The following is a 12,320-nucleotide window of genomic DNA, read 5'->3' as shown; positions in this document are numbered from 1 at the left end:
AAGTATTTTTTGTGTGTGGATTCTGTCCTATTTGAAACCAGTCTACAGTATTAACTGCAGATAAAATTTTCATAATACTAATATTAATACACTAGCTCCTCCCCTCATTTAAATAATTCCACATTTGGACATATTGTTTGCACTGTTGTTTATATGTTTAAATATTTGGTAATGCTTTATATTAAGATCCTTGTAATAACCATTAATTAACAAGTAATAAGGCCCTTGTAAGTCCTTACAAGATGCTTATTAACATTATTGTGTGTTTATAAGCTTATATAAGTGTTAATAATGGCATTACAAACACCCATGACCCACCCATTATGTCTGTGCCATGCCTTTATTAATCTTATTTCGTTTACTTATTGCTATTAAAATATAGCCTGGCTAACACCAGACAAATCTCAAATGAGATTTGGTCTGGAAACCAACTGTTCATTTCTCCGTAGAGGATCTGTGGTTTACGATCCTCTGGAGCCGTTTATTGGGCGCTTAGAATGTCTTTCAAAAGCGTCTGTAGGTAGCTCTTAGCCAATCAGATCAGTTATACCAGATGACGTAGTAGAGCAACAGAAATGGATGTTTGTTGTGTGTGTGTCTGTGAGAGAGTGTTGTTTGCTGCTTTGCTTCTCCAGTTCTCGCTTTCTGCAAGATTTATTTTCACGCTTTATTCCCCCTCATGTCATTCAGCCACACACATCCACTGATTTTATGGGCAATGAACAAGCTGCTGGGGGTCTCTCGGCGGCTCCGCTGTCCCCCGGCTCGTCGCCAGATCACCGGCGAGACCGCCGGCTCTGATCTCGCTACGAGCCGGGGGACAGCGGAGCCGCCGAGAGACCTTTCGTCTTTCAACTTTCGCTCTAAACTATTTAAAACACCATCTACAGCTAAAGAGAGTTTCGCGTCTGCAGCAGCCATGTTGGATCTGTAAGAAAACTACAAGCTTCCAAGTGCCGAGTAGTACGCGTCATCGTCTTGCCGTCCCTCCCCGCTCTGTGATTGGATCCCTAAAACAGGGCTAAGAAAGCTTCCTGGTTGCCAGACCGCCTGGAGGTTCGAAATTAAATTTGAGCGTGCAAGGCAGTATGGGTACACCCAGGCTAATTAAAATATACTTTATTGCTCATCTATTATAAATTAACTATAAGTTAACTATGCTTTTTGCAACTACCGGCTCTAAAGCGAGAACAATGCCTTATTATTTGTTAATTAATGGTTATTAAGGACCTTATTATGAAGCGTTACCAAATATTTTAGTAGCCTTCAGTAGTACTTGCTTTAATGTATATCTATATTTCAGTACTTTGCGTGTTTATTCTTATGCATCAGTACACCACAGAAAACTCCTTGTATGTGAAAACCTACTTTGCAATGAAAAAACGATGCTGATTCTGATAATGTTAATAAATGTGCATCAGCCCTGGTAAATATTTTCCATCCTCTTTCACTGAATATTGATTGGTTATGGCTGCCTGCTAGTAAGTCACACTTGTCTCCGCTCCGCCGAAATCCTGGTGACGAGACTAGATGGGATTCTGGCTGCTGGAAAGACTTGGCGGACTGTACTGAACGGATAGCTCAAGCAGAGGTACGTGTGTCGACTGTGGAGGAGCAGCACGCTGCGTTGGGTGGGACAGTTCACACACTGACAGGAAGAAATAAAGCTCTGGAGGAGAAAATGATTGACTTGGGAGACCAGGTCGCTACTCAACAATCTGAGGCTGAGGGCCCCGACCCCTGTTCTTTTTTGGAAGGTTGTATACCGGAGGTTGTATACCGGAGCTGCACCATAGACTCTATATAGATAATGGACGTAGTCACCGTGACGTCACCCATTGGTTTGTGGACTGCCGTTGGAAGCCTTGAGTTCAGCGTTATACTCGTCGACATCTTACATCAAAATCTTGTTTCCGATACGCGGAGCAGACCGTATCTGGACTGTGGAGGAGTGAGAGGGATCTGACGACACTGACTACAGCCTCTCTACACCTGAACATGAATGAGCGAAGCCGCTGCTAATTCATGTTAGCATTAATTGGAGCATTAACTGGGGTGTTAGTTTTGGCTAGCAAAAAACAAAACTAAATGTATGTTACTTACCTCAGAAAAATGAACAGCGACTCCTTGGAGTGTCTGTTAGTCCAATCAAACGCTGAACAAGACATTTTTACTGAACAAAACGTTCAAATAAATTGTCATTAAGTGAAAATACAGTGAAAGGGTCAAAGTTATGAGACCAAACCGCTAAACGTCCTCTTTTCTATCTATATAACGTTATATATAACTTTATTGACTCGTTGCCATGGATACGCATTGCTCTGCTTCTCTCCTGGTGACGGCTCTCCTTGTCAATCAAAGCTAGAAACGCCCCAAATCATACGATTCTTTATCTTCTATTTTCTTCTAAATGGGGCCATTATTAGAACTATTGACATCAAATTGTCTTGAAGATGATTTTTTACTGGCGATTGAGACCACATTGTTGTCCTGAGAAAAAAATTCTGAGGTAATAAATCAAGTGAGAAGTTTTCAAATTTTGCACTGAAATGAATGGGCAGATTTTTTTCTGCAGCCAAACTTAGCACCCCCTGCTGGAATTTTCGGTGGATTGCAGGCTTAAGGCACTTCCTGGTTGGCCTCCATGCTCAGACCCGGAGATTGCCGCCTGAGCTGGACATGGCCCCTCTGCGGAGTCGAATAATGATGGAGAGAGCGCACAGGGTCAGGCTGAGGAGAGGCAACGATGCACCATCAAGAACCTTGATTATGAAGTTTGCGAGCTATAGGCATAAAATGGCTGTTATTAAGGCAGCGATAGCTAAAAACAGGGTTCGTACACTTTTTCAGTGGTCAAATTCAAGCACTTTTCAAGGACTTTCAAGGTCCATTTTCAAGCTTTTCCAGTACCTTTCAACGGTTGTAAATGGCATGTTTTAGACGAGTACTTCAATACTAAAAGGGGTAATTTCACTTGACCATACAACCAGCAATGGTATTACACTTTTAACCTCCTTAAAGAATTGTCACTAGCACTCATTGATGCACTAATGGCTCTTCTCACACTATACCTTGATTGTTTTTTTCTTCCTGTAAGTCGCTTTGGATAGAAGCGTCTGCTAAATGACTAAATGTAAATGTAAAATCAAACAAGTAATGAATAAACTAAAACACACTAATTTGAATGTGGTATTTCTACAAAAGACTCACACCCTGTCAGATGACAACATAAGAATTGGTAGGAGGTGGCTAGGAAGCATTTAAGCACTTTACTTCGCAAGCCAGAGGAGTGATGATTCTTGTTGACAAATCGGTGCCCTATCAGGTCTCTGCAACAGTTTCCATTAGTCTTTCTTAGTTGTGACAACTTAATTTGAAATTACATTGAACCAACAAACTATATTACTTTGGGCGAAATAGCTTTTCCTTTTCAGTCAAAGATTCTATTAAGCACAGCTTACTTAATAACAGTTAGCCTAAAGGCAAGTTTTTAAGTTGATAACTCATAAAAATTAAGTTACTCCAACTGGCTTTACCATATTATTATAAAGTAATTTTATTTGTTGTCTAGTTAATTACAATAATAATGCACACAACTTTTTAAGTAGCAACAATTTAAAAAAATCTGTTGCTCCAATTAGATTTTCTTCAGATTTTTTTTTTTTTTGCTAATGTAGTAGCTTTTCAATAAAGACAGTTCAACCACTGCTTTTGCAATTAACTTCTTTTTTTATTATTATTTTGAACGTAAATAAGTATGACCACCTCAAAATCACTGTCTCCATGGATAAATACTGTAACAGCAAAAGCCAAGTAGAGGCCAATTGAACTTTGCAAGTGTTCCAGGGGTAGACCTGTCTCCGATGGAAATTTTCATCATGTGACTTTCAAAGCTGGTCTCGAACTCTTCATTGTCCTTGTAAAGCAAAAAAAGAGGGAATTATTGTCTTCCATGTTTTACAATTGACCTTCAGTTTGTTTGTATGTCATGATAATTTTCTTGATGCTTTTCAGGTTGCATGAAATAACTGAACCAGTCACAAACAGTCATGTGTTCATCTTTTCCTTTATATTGCTATTAACAGCCATTTACAATGCTGATGTGGTATGACGCACATTTTACTTTTCCAGCTTAATTTTAACCTAGGGTCTGAGATCAAATAAGCCACTGATAGCCACATGCTAACAAAAGGACTATACTTCAGTATTACTGGTACTATAGTACAAATAGTGTCCCAGCCCAGTGTGTTTGACCCTGGGTTAAGATTATGCCGGAATTTCCCTTTTAAAAAAATCGAACTGCAATCTTCGGCATCTGCGTTTACACTATGCTCAATAAGGATTTATCTCTATTTCATAATATTACATTACTTACCCCAAACTCTCTCTTTCTCTCCAAGGTATACAACCAGGCACCGGATGGTTACTTCTCTCCTCATTTCAATTGTGTTGTGCTATATGAAAAAAAGGGTGGTGATGGTGTTAGGATATAGTATTCAAATTAGTATCATCTACAAGAGTGCATTTAAAAAAGAGGCAAACTCTAAATAATTACCATACCTCAAGAAGCATGTCCTTAATCTGCTTGATCCTTGCTCCTGAAGCTCCTCCTCTTGATGAAACCACATCCATTAGTTTCTGGGTGCACTGGTCCAGTTTGGCCATGAAAGTCGCTTCCAGGTTTACAACACTGACAAGTGAAGGAGAGAGTTTCTGAGTGCTGTCTTGACAGATGTGATCTAAGGCTACCCCATGTTTTAAATGAACAAAAACACTCGTGGTGAATACATGGCAGACGTACACATGTGTGTGTGTGTATGGATGTATGTATGTGTATGTATGTATGTATGTATGTATGTATGTATATATATATACATATATATATATATATAGATACTTTTTTGGTGTATATGAGTAAATTCTCAATAAAAACAGTGTTAAAAGAAACAAAAAAAACATATTTATATAAAATAGTTTTTATTTTTTAACATATTCAAAGTCTGCAGGAGGAGGTTGACTGGGTCAAACTAACACAGGACACCGCTGTTTGTGCTCTTTGTTGCTACTCACATACTTAACTAACAAAACAAATTATTTTAACCTAAACTTCAATCTTTTCCAAAACTTATCTTAGTAGTTTTGTTGCAAAAACAGGTTCTGCACAGCAGGGATGTTTTATTCTTAAATTCTGAACAATATTAATGTTAAGTGCAAATGCATGAAATAGTGTGTCATGAGACAAAGGCAGGTTCATTTGGCCTTGTCAACTCAATTTATCTAAACTGGAAACTTAAGATGAGTCATGATGACAACATTATTCTGCAGAAAGTTCCATGTCGTATTTTTCTGAGAAACGAGTACACATTGAGACCTGTGGAAAGTCTATTTTTCTCCCTGAGACTGCATGTGTTTGAGTCTACTGGCGGCACATAACATACACAGTTCAGGCCGAAGTCATGTAACTCACACAGCTGAGACAGTCACCAGATTTAACCTCCCCTTTAAGTGCTCCTCAGTGCATTAACCCCTCCTTAATGTGAACATGACAAACATATTGTACGTGAGTTCCACCATGTGACCTCACTGGCTGCACAGTGCAACAACAGCCTGACGTGCACCTCAAACTGTTGCTGTTTTTTTGATATCCTTGCTTAGTTTCGCCGTCATGTTTGGTTTGGCATTTTGTTAAATCGCCAATTTTCAAGCCTGATTTGTGTCCAGATCTCTGAAAACCAAACACACTTAGACTACAGGCCTGAATTAAATGTTTTGTGATAAACCTCCACTTTAGAACAACAGTGTTTATCTGATCTGATAAAGATGGTCGAGTTCCTTAGCTGTCAAAATATACAGGAATAACTTGTGAGGCTGGACACTGTGTTTCTCATGCATTTTCATGTTGCTGCCACTAAACTGTCAGCATAAACTGGAATAAAATCTATACTGTAAATTTATGAAAGCGCCCATAGTTCTGCAAAAGTATACTGTAAATCATGTTTCTTTCATTAGCTGGTGTAATCTGTGTTACATAAAAAGGAGCCCAGCAAAAGATCCATTGTTAGCATTCAACGCTGACCTTTCTAATGGAAAATCCATTTTCACTCTAAACGAAGAATGCAATTTATTTCTCTAAGGCAGGAATGATAACGAATGCATCATTATTTATCCTCACATTTCCCCCCCCTCAGTGTTCAGGCCACGATTCCGTAGCAGAGTAAATCCGTCGTAATTCCAGAGAAAACACTCTCTGTAGCTCTTCTCTGCCCTCCTAGAAGCACCACGTTAACCGGAAAAGCCTCTGCAAATAAACAACTTAAGGAAAACAATTAATGATGCTGTGGGAAAAGCGATTTAATTTCCTCTGTGTAGGGAGCACTGAGAAACTGAACACCTCCTTAATCACCCTGCCTCGAGCCTGAGGTTCAGCACAAATGCCTTACCGAGAAAAGAAGGAAAAAAAGCGAGAAGGGGTTAGTAGCAGATCTGACATTTTCTCCCAATTTGGATTCAATCTGGCACAAATAAAGTGAAGTCTGAGGCTGGTGATGGTAAAAAAAATCATATAAAAGTTCCTTCAATCTGTCAGTGGTGACCTTTGTGACCTCCTTCCTTCCTCTCTGTCAGTGCACATCAGCACTTAGCACAGAGGAGCACCATCGTTATCTTAATGCATGTGATAGTTATGTCATATCCTGTGCATGTGGAAATTAACTGAAGCACTTAATGTCCTTTTTTTATCACCTCCCTAACATCTGTTTTCTCCTTCACTACCAGGGATGAACATGTTGAAGGTGATTTCTTTTGTCAGCCTTTCGGGCTAATAGAAATTCTGAAAAGCATTCACAGGAAGAACCCAATAATTCAAATAATTGCTCATGGCCAATGTTTGCAGAGTTGTTGTATTTGAAAGCATCATATTGCAGGTGTTGCCTCTCTAACATCAAGGTCTTTTTAAGATGCTGTGAAAAAGAATAGGAGCTGACATTCACTTCACAACCAGAAGAATTTATTATAATTCAGGTTTCATAGCTGCAAAGTTATGGTCTTCAATTCAGTCCCATTTCTAAAACATGACCATAGCATCACTAAGATAGGATTATAACAGTCTCTTCACATTCATTAATAACAAATCATTCTGTTAGGCTTATTTAACCTTGTAACAATCTCATATTGCAGTATTCTTGTAAACATGTTCACTTTAAAATAACCTTTAGAAACAAAAATGTATGTTTGGTATTTCAACTTTCAATTTTCAATCTTTTTCACTGTAACCATGAAATGTAACAACTAAATGTCTTTTTTTTTAACATTCTTAAACAACCGTTTTGAAATGTAATATTCTATCTTTATGAAATGTGACAACATGAAATGACTTTATGTCTTATGCACAAGTAGCACTCAGTTATTGTGTATGACTTTTCTATGATGAAAGACATTTACAGTTTACTCTGACACAACACAATAGTCATAACAACATTACAGTAAAAACTCAATAACAGTGTTCTTTTAATGGCACATCTCTCTAACATTCTCTTCCAAACAAGTACGTTTTCAACACACACTAACAGCATTTCTGGTTGTTTGGCATAAACCCCAACTATACTTATTATATTTAAACCAGTACCCGTCATAATGAATTTTTAAAAAGTGCATATTAAGTTAAGTAAGTAAGTAAAGTTTATTTATATAGCACTTTTCACAGAAAAAAAGTGCTTTACAGAAGATAAAAAGAAAAAGATAGGGGAACATGACACAATTAAAACACAATGAAACATAAACATTATAAAATAATATGTACAATGCTAAATGTTAAATTAAGTGATTTTAAAAAAGTATTAAAAAAAGTGATTACAGAAGCTCACTGGTTCTTGGGGAAGTTGTCTCTCCTACTCATAGACTGTATATAAATAATGGACGTAGTCACCCATTGGTTTGTGGACTGCCCGTCGGAAGCATGGAGTTCAGCATTACACTCGTCTCCATTTTGTATCACCATCTTGTTTTCGAAAACAAGGAGCAGACCATATTTGGACTGTGGAGGAGTGAGAGGAATTTGACGACATTGACTACACGCCTCTCTACACCTCAACCTGACTGAGAAGCTGCTGCTAAGTCATGTTAGCATTAATTGGAGCATTAACTGGGACGTTCATTTTGGCTAGCAAAATATCAAAAACGAAATGTTTGTTACTTACCGAAGAAAATGAACAGCGATGAAGAGAGTCCAACCAAATAAGACTGAACAAGACATTTTTACTGAACAAAACATTGAAATAAACTGTCATTAAGTGAAAATACAGTGTGGAATGGTCAAAGTTATGAGACCAAACCGCTAAACGTCCTTTTTTATATGTATATAACGTTATATATAACTTTATCGACACAGTGCCGTGGATATGCATAGTTCTGCTTCTCTTCTGATGACGGCTCGCCTTGTTATTGACCAATCAAGGGCCAATCAAAGGTAGCCACGCCCTAAATCATACCATTCTTTATCTTCTATTTTCTTCTTAATGGAGCCATAATTAGAAATATTAACATCAAATTGTCTTGAGGAAGATTTTCTAAAAGCGATTGAGACCACAGTGTTGTCCTAAAAAAATTCCTGAGGTAATAAATCAAGTCAGAAGTTTTCTCATTTTGCATTGAAATTAATGGACGGAAATGTTTTTGCAGCCAAACTTAGCACCCCAAGCTGGAATTTTAGGCCGAAGGCTTAAGGCACTTCCTGTGCTAGCATTAGCGAGTTAGCATACACACTCGAATCTCTATTAACACCAAAAATCTCTTATAACACTGCTTGATTTACCAGCATGTGCAAACTATCTAATGGTAACATTTTATACTCCAAAAGTATGTAATGTGCACTCTATTTACGGCCAATTTACTAACTTGTAATAAAGAATAGTTGAACACACACATTGAGCTCACAACGAGAAGGATTTATTCTTCTTTGTGTGCTGTACTCAACTCTTTACCACCTGCGTGGTTATCGCCCCTAGCAACCTGTATGTGAAATAGCAGCAATTATTCCAGCTCCACTGAACCAACTGAATAACTGAGTCATTTAACAAAGTAACCAAAACAAATCTGAAAAGTAAACAAAAAAATAATAGGGGTGCCTTTTTTCAATCGATCTAACTCTCAGATCCCTACACTGGATCAGGGTTGCATGTGTGCAAGATACCACAGAGCCAGTATTATTGTAGAGCTTATCAATGTCACTCTATTACAACTAAACATGATGAGTTTCATTACAAAGATATTCAACTATTTCTTAAATCTGTTTTTCCTGTCCGTGGTCTTGACGTGCTGGAGAATATCCAAGCATACTAATTCACACAGCTGGACCCTGTGAGGTAGAATGTCAGTCCAGTCTCAGGAAAAACTGCTTTAGTTTTGGAATTTTATTCTTTGAAAAGCTTCTACCAATACTATCATAAATGTCTTTGCATTACAAAGAATGGGCTAGTAGCAACAATGGAACATTGCATACAACCCAGTCACCAAAATAAAATGATAACCACAAATACACATCTAATCGTGACATTTCTGAACTGCTGCAACTCATTCTCACTGCTTACTTAACGCATAATGATGCTTTGTAAGAACCCTTTGGTACTTTTCACTTTTTAATACACTGGGTTGCAGTTTTAAGACCCTACCTGACAAAGCAATACACACAACTCCTGGAACAGTCCCTCATGATATCGTGCTCAGACTACTGCAACTCTCTACTGGCAGGTCTCCCTGCATGCACCACCAAGCCTCTGATCCAGAACGTCTGGTCTTCTACCAGCCCAAGAGAGCAGATGCTAAGTTGCTAAGTTGGCAACGCTGATCGCTTTGGATAAAATTGTCTCCTAAATGACACTGTAGAATTGTAGAAATGACCCATATGAGTGTTTTTTTTGCTTGCGGTACAGAGCGATATTCTAAAAAAAGCACACATATCATTATACAAACACGTGTGGTCTGCAGTTGTATAAAACCTGCAGTTTCTGTAAATTTAGGCAACAAAACCACTGACCTAGGTTTAGGGCAAAAAATGTCTTGGTTAGGCGCTATAAAAGACAGTTTAAACAGGAAATAAGTTTAAACATACTTAAATGCTAAACGCGATATATTTCAATTTTTCAGGGGAGACCAGTCTGTAACACTGACGTGAATTAAAAAGTAATTCTTGGTTAGGAAAACATGTGCCCTTCCAGAGCACTTGCTTGACTGATACATTCAACATATCTGTGCTGTGCAGAAATGTTCTATGGCCCAAAAAAATCTGGAGACTGGGCTGTTGCTGATTCATTTATTCATATCATCAGCAAGATTGTGCAGGACAAATGTGTACTTTGCAGACAGGAGCTTATATGAAAGGTGTTTACTCCATAGTGAGCTGGCCAAACCTTCTGGCCTGGAACAACAGTGAAAGCTTCATTCTGTATCATAGAACCCCTGCTGCTGACCTGCTGACATCACCGTGAGACTCACACACATGCACGTTCTCCCCAAGAGCACCCTTGTTTTGTGGTGCTTATCTAAGGGCTCCCTTTGCTGACCTTTAACCAGTGGGAAGTGAGTGAAATGTCAGGAGAACTGTCTGCATCTCTACAATCTGAGCCAAGGAGTCATAACAAAAGATCAGAGACCAACCCAGGATTGGTCCTCGCTGGTATTTGTAGAATATTGTCGTGCCAAGATTACGTTCGCCTTCCTGTTTGGCAAAAAAAGCAGCTGGCAACCAAGAAGCCTTATTTTCTTCCCTGGAAGACAGCAATTATGGCAAATTCCATGCTCAATGACATAACGAATAACAGAAACATAATGGTTGTGATGCAAATGTGTCCCAATTTTAAAAATGGAGCGATAATCACCTGCTCATCTGAGTCCAAGGTGATAATTGTTGTCATTAACAGGTAATGCCAGTCAACCAAAACCAGGTGCTGCAAAGAACAAGAACCACAAAGAAGCATATTCAGTCGACTCTGCTGCAGAACACCTGTTACGGTTTTGAATATTAAAGCAGTTTGTTTATTTGAACAAGAAACAATCGTATATATGCACTTTTTTCAAGTCCCATGAGTACAATGTTCAGCTGAGTAAACATACTTCATAATTAATATACCGTGTATCACACATTTGTCAGGGTTGGTAATTGCAATCAACTTCCTTTGAATGCAAGCTCTATCTGTATTGTGCCATTTGGAGACCATTACCTTTGAAAAACAGTGTTTTATGGTGCTGCCTGGACTTCCACATGGCCATTATGTCTGTAAATTGAGCGTGGCACTTCTGTAAGCGAAGTCAACACAGCACCTGGATGCCAACTGGTGACAGTTTATTTGAATAGCAGTACAGCTATTGCCACTGGCCTAAGTACACATCCACTCAAAGGACTGTCCCTTCCTGAACTTTAGCTTCCAGGAAATTCTGTAATGAAAGCAAACCTCCTACGTACTGTAGCTTTGTGTGCTTGCCCTGTGTGTATAGGCAATATCGGAGCTGCAGCATCAGGAAGAAACAAAAACCCAGCATAGTTTAAAGCCTACAGATGTTTGGACTTTATTCTACCTTCTTTACTCTTTCCCAACACAGTGAACTCATTTAACTGTTGAGGAAAAGGGGTTTTATTTAGTAGGACTTATTGCTCTAAGCTATGGTAAAAGAAAAATAATATTTCCAATCCTCCACTTTTCTTCCATAATAAAATATTTCAGCGTCTGAACCACCATAGAGTTACTTTATTAATCTAATGTATGCTCAAGAAATTGAGAAAATGCTATTTACTAGACAAAGATATTAAGAAAACGCCTCTAAATTTAGAAAATTATTGGCTAGGAAATTGAAAAAAACAATATGCAAATAGTACAATACATAAAATGCAGGGCCCCGAAAAAAAACATTATCGAAAGCAAACGAGAACAGATCCAAGAAGCTTTCATGTCATTCTATAAACAACTTTATTCCAAGACAGTAGAAGTCCAAGAAGATCAAATTGATTCATTTCTGGAAACGTTAGATTTACCAGAGGAACAGAACAAGCTCTAAGCAAAGAAATAACACCAAAAGAATTGACTGAGGCAATAAATCGACTAAAAAGCAGAGATGGTTTTACAACCCAATGGTACAAGGCATTTTTAAGAGGAGCTTCTGCCCTTACTGCTAACTACATGTAATTGGGCATTGAAAAAAGCAGAGACTGCACCCTCCTGGAAAGAGGCTATTATTACTCTTATACATAAAGAGGGGAAAGACAAGACTGAATGCAGGTCATACAGACGATTTCAATAATGGAAAAATTACTCCCCATTTTAATCCATAAT

The sequence above is a fragment of the Centropristis striata genome, chromosome 9 (genome assembly GCF_030273125.1).
Source record: "Centropristis striata isolate RG_2023a ecotype Rhode Island chromosome 9, C.striata_1.0, whole genome shotgun sequence".
Taxonomy (NCBI): Eukaryota; Metazoa; Chordata; class Actinopteri; order Perciformes; family Serranidae; genus Centropristis; species Centropristis striata.
Note: the sequence above shows the minus strand (reverse complement) of the source record.